Genomic DNA, 5463 nt, shown 5'->3' with positions numbered 1-5463 from the left:
GTCTGAAGTCAGATACTCTTCCTTCTGCCTTATGCACTCAAGGCATGCAATAATTCCCCAGAACTGTACTGCTTGTCACATCTCATTGCAGTTATAAAATTGCCCTATTTTTGAAGAAAAAAAAGAAGGATGGAGATATATATATCTTTATATATATTATGAATATACAGGTATATATATTATTTATATAATCTCATTACACTAAAAGTAGTTGCAAAAATGTAACTAGAATTATAATATGTTACCATGTAAAACTCTATCCTCTGTTAACTAGCTTTGATTTAATATTTTAATATCTCTGTATTTATGTAAATCTGTGTAAATTATGTGGTCTATAAGTAAAATTTCATACTGACTTTAATTTTTCTCAGAACTGTGAGCTTCTTGTGGTGTCATTTAAGGTGGTTTTTTTATTTCTAAAGTTAAATTATACAAGATGTGAGAAGTTACAAATTCCTATTATCGCACAGAAATACTGCAATAAGGTTAATGCATACTCCCAATACAGAATCCTATCTTGAAGTATTGCGAGCTTGTGAGGTTTAATTGAATGGTCTCAGGAGATCTAGCTGATACAAGCAGGACACGTAGGTTTTCATTTTCATGAAACAATAAGCAATCTAGGGAATAGATGTGGATTTTTAAAACAGAGTTTATGCTTGGAGGTTCTGTCAAATCAATTGCTTCAAAACCCTACAGCTACAGCTAAACTTCTGCACTTAGCATTCAGTATTAATAACGCTGATGCTTCTTTCCCCTCCCCCCTCCTACTTAAACTAGAAAAGTGTAGGAAATTATTCATATTTCTAAAGCATACATTTTCGGCTAACTGTGAAACTACCCAGAGGGTTTTGAATATACATATTTTATGCAAGTGTAATATCTATGTATCTGTATCCATATATTTAAATATTTTTGTCTAACCTTTTCTACGATATTTGATAGAGATGCCGGGTAAATGCTTGTGCCATTCTTGTATGTGAGGAAGGATTTATACCCTCCCGATGTGGACATTCTTTTTCCTGTGAATTTGCACTGGCTTCGGCAAGTTACAGTGGAGACTGGGCAGCGGAGTGCTGACTGCTGGAAGAACAGACAGTCTTTCCTCTGTTAAGGGGCACATCCTCTGGCTGGATTTTCCTGGTTCTGAATAAGAAATTGGGGCCAGTTGCCCACTAGCATCCTGCATGTGTAAGAGTAAGAATTTCTGTGGCACTCAATGGTTCCTCTCTGGTCCTGTCATTGTCCCGTGGAAGAAGCACGACAGCAGGGACTTGTTTTGTAGATTCTAGCGAGGACTGCGAGCCTGATGGGTGATGAAGGGGCAAAGCTGGGGCTGGATTGGGGAGTCAGCCATGCCTCGTCCTGTGTTCACGTCCGTGGAGCCTGCTGCTGTCCCAAGGCTTCATCCTGTTGGCATCCAGGACTGGCTGCCACTGACTCAGGTGACTTGGATCCCGTCGAGCAACAGCTCTCCACATCACCACCACTCGGCCAGCTCTCCACCTATCCCGGCAGCCTCCACGGGGATGGAAACCAAGACATCCCATGAGGGCTGGGATGCTTCAGCCTGGCGACACTGGGGAACCTGTGCTGCAGCCGCCAGATCAGCTTCTACGGACTGAGGCGTTTAGGTTTCTACACAGATCTTGTGTGGACCATGGACAGGGAATGTCATTTCATTAAAATGTGTCATTCCAGCATTTTTTTCTGTGGGGATTTGTCTACTGCAAATATACTCCCAGATGAAATTTGCAGGCTCTGCATCTAGACATGTTTTAGCTTTTGATACATCTCTCTCAGACATATATCTGTATATACAGATATATATCTCGAAAGAAATGCTGGATGAAAAGCAAAGAACAGAGACTCCACATTACAGACAAAACCATCCTATGACTAAAAACTGGGAGGTTTTTGCTTTTATTTTTAATTACTTTTAAAGCCTACTATCTTTAATGTAAATATCAAGTTACTCTGTGATTAATGTTTTCCATAGCATTTCTGAGTAGTTGCTATCTTCTTTCTGGAGAACTATGTCCAGTGTCATGAAGCAACTGTGCTTTTCTTCTATTGTTGTGAATATGAGTGTAACTTTCATGTAGGGAGGACAAACAACATGATTTGACTCTTTAGACAGGATTGAATTCTTTTTAATCCAGTTACAGGACTTGGTTGCTGATTTTTCTTTCTAGTGATTATTCTCTCTGCACGTTTGTATTTTTTCTATGGGTACTTGAAACCCTACATTTTAATAGGTATGCAAGACATGAAGGGAAAAATGAAAAATTAAGTAGGAAACATTGTTTTTCCTCTGTTGTGTTAATAGCAATATTTATAATAACTTAGATACCATTTCATTACGTTTCTCATCTATATAGAAGTTGGCATGACTCATATACAAACCTTTAATAATGCTTTAATTTATGTTAGAAATTACAACTAGTTTTATCCAGGACTGTTTTTCTCATCTCTTTCTGATACCCAGCTCTTTTTTCCCTGAAGCCAAATTTTCCATCTGATTGCTAAATAAATTTCTAGTAGAACAGAGCCTCCTTCTGTTTTCAGTCTTTTACATTTAGGTCTCTGATCTGAATCCAGCCAAAGTCAGAAAGTATGTTGTGAACTTGCAAAACCTGGATGGTTTATGAGCCTTGAGGAGAGAGGTGACTGTCTGTCAAGCGGACAGGGTGAAATGTAGATGCTTAGCTTTCCCGTTTGGAGGTGTGGAAGTGAAGCCTCCCCATCCACTGGAGGGACTTGGGTGAAGAGTGACCCGTTCCAGCCCCAACAGAGACAAACAGCAGTCTCCTTCCTGACACTGTTGCTCTAAACCATCATTTTCTATAGGGCACTAGATCTCATTTCTGTAAATTACATGTAATATATTTCTTATTCAAATCAAAGAAGTTTTCATTGCTTCATCGGTAGTGTATGTTCTCTGTGGGTAACTAAAAGAATTCATTTTCCAACCCTTTTAACCCAATACCTCCACAAGCATCAATTTTGTATGAATTAGGAAATAAATAAATATTTGGATCAGAACACTGTCAGTAAAAATTGCCTTTATTTATATAATCCTGTGTTCCAGTTGGCTTTTCTTTGTTGTCTTCTTCCTTGAAATGGAGCAAGATAATCTGTTCATTATGTTATTTTTCTAAAGAGGACAAAGAATTTGAAGCAAGCAATGCAGAATACACATATATGATTAGGAAAAGTTTTCACATTGTACAGCACAGCAAAATCATGTAGATTTTGCTGGTTTCACAGTAATTCTTTGTCCTCTATTTTTCAGACCCCCTCCAATCAAGCAAAATTTTTAAGCAAAATTATCTGAAGGAACTCACATACCACAGGCAGATTGCTTTTCTTTTATGGTTTTAGCTTTGCTTACTACATAGTCAATGACAAAGTATAGGTTAAAACTTTTCAAGCACCTCGTCATCTAAAAATAAAAAGTATCCTAGGGGATAATGGGTACTGCAAATAGAAGGTAGGTATAGAAGTTTAAAAGAAAATATTAGCTCTATAATACAATAAAAGCAGCATGTGCTGGAGCACATATAAAGGAGCACTTTTACATTTTATTCCTGCCTCTGTCACTCACATCGAGAGGCTTTCAGCTTCCAAGTTATTTAGGTAGTAAATGATACATAACTTACCTATTAAACAAAGACATGGAACCTGCAAATACACATCCCTGAAATTAATAAATTAAATATTATATACGTTATAAACATACCGATACCCTAACACAAATTAAAAGAGTCATTTAGTAGTCACCTGGCTTGGATTATTCAGCTGCTTTCATTTGGCAGTGAGGTCCAAGCAGTGCACTGCACAGCTGGGAGACAGACGGCTGGGCAAGATGCTCGAACAGTCACACCGAGAGGCTCAATCCAATGCTCAAGTGAAAGTAGAATATGCATTGTGAAGGAGAGCCAAGACAACAAATGTTTATTTTACCATTTCATCACTCGTAACACGCTTTATTCAGTGCAGAAAACAGTCTTGTGTGATTCTAGGCAGAGTGCATGAAGGTGAGAAGAAAAAGACAATTCTTGGGAGTAAACCCGTCACTAAGGAAATTCATGGCAAAACCTCTCTGCAATCAGAGGTGCCTGGTCTATGCCAAAGCTGATACCAAATCTCATCCCTGCTGGCTCCCTGCCCATCAGCTGCCGCTGTCATCAGACTTTCAGTTGCTGCAGTTTACAGCTCTAGGACACACTGGTTTTGTTGGTGTTTTGACTCACAGGCTGTACCCAGCTCCTCTGGGGTCCAGATGGGGATCACCTGGGGGCTACTTACACGTGAGACACTCGTGCTTGCTTCTCTTTGGCTTTTGTGGTGTCCAGCGATTGTCTCTGAGCACGATTCCCAACTAGAGAGCCTGTCTGGTTAGTGTTTCCATGTTACGGACTGTGTTAGCCTGTCTTGTTTCTTCTTTCCAATGGGTCATCTCAGCCTATCTCTGACACCAGAAAATTTCTCTAACTGATCAATTAGATTAATTTCTGCACATATACTGTAGGACTTTGCCCTCATCTTGATCCAGCATTGTCACGCGTTTACCCGTAGCCCAACCATATTGTTATGCTATCAAAATCTCTGTGACAAGGCAGAAGCTTTTGAGAAAGTGCTGCACTTCAAACAGTCTGAGACCTCCCGGCATGTTTCCTGACATGGTCCACTGGCTCTGCAACAGCATCGCATTACCTGATTAAGGTGCCAACCATGGACCACAGGCTGAAACTGCTGAGAAATCATCAGTCTTTCATATCAAAAACCAGCACTGTAAGGAAAAAATATAAGTTACTACAGAAGGGATGGTAAATAAATGAGAGGATGTGGTGATAATATGGGTATTAATATGCAAATATATACCTAAAACCTGTGAGGCAGACGTAAACTGAATGTCTGTTAACAGCTGACCACTCCATCTACATTTACTTCTTTTAAATAAGATTATCATAATTCTTTCTTTTACTTGTGGTCGTGAATGCTATTAGACAAATGCTTTTGCTTTGCTGCTCAGCTAGAAAAATCAGTCAGTGATCCTCTGCTTCTCTGTGAACTCCAGCTGAACTGCTTAAAATCTGGGTTAGTGGTTGTACTCAATGTTCTTAAAGGTCTTTTCCAACCTAAATGATTCTGTAACTCTATTTGTTTTCATTCTAGAATAACAGTTTCTATTAAACCCATCCTTTTGACAGACCTTAGCAATAGCATAGGGGAACCTTCACTTCCAGCACATGTGTTAGAGCTTGTTCAGTCTGGCAGTGATGATATGTAAAGGAGGACAACTGTTCAGATGATCATATGAGGTCACAGCAAAAATTTGTAAGCAATGATTGTATCTGAATAGAAAGCAAGAAACATGTAAACCCTGAGACAGTCATGACTTTTTACCTATCTACAGTGAAGCAAGTTCAAAACATCTCTGCTCAGCACTTAAGTTAT

This window comes from Apaloderma vittatum, unplaced genomic scaffold (genome assembly GCF_000703405.1).
Source record: "Apaloderma vittatum isolate BGI_N311 unplaced genomic scaffold, ASM70340v1 scaffold16794, whole genome shotgun sequence".
In the NCBI taxonomy this organism is placed as follows: domain Eukaryota; kingdom Metazoa; phylum Chordata; class Aves; order Trogoniformes; family Trogonidae; genus Apaloderma; species Apaloderma vittatum.
This window is presented reverse-complemented; position numbering follows the sequence as displayed.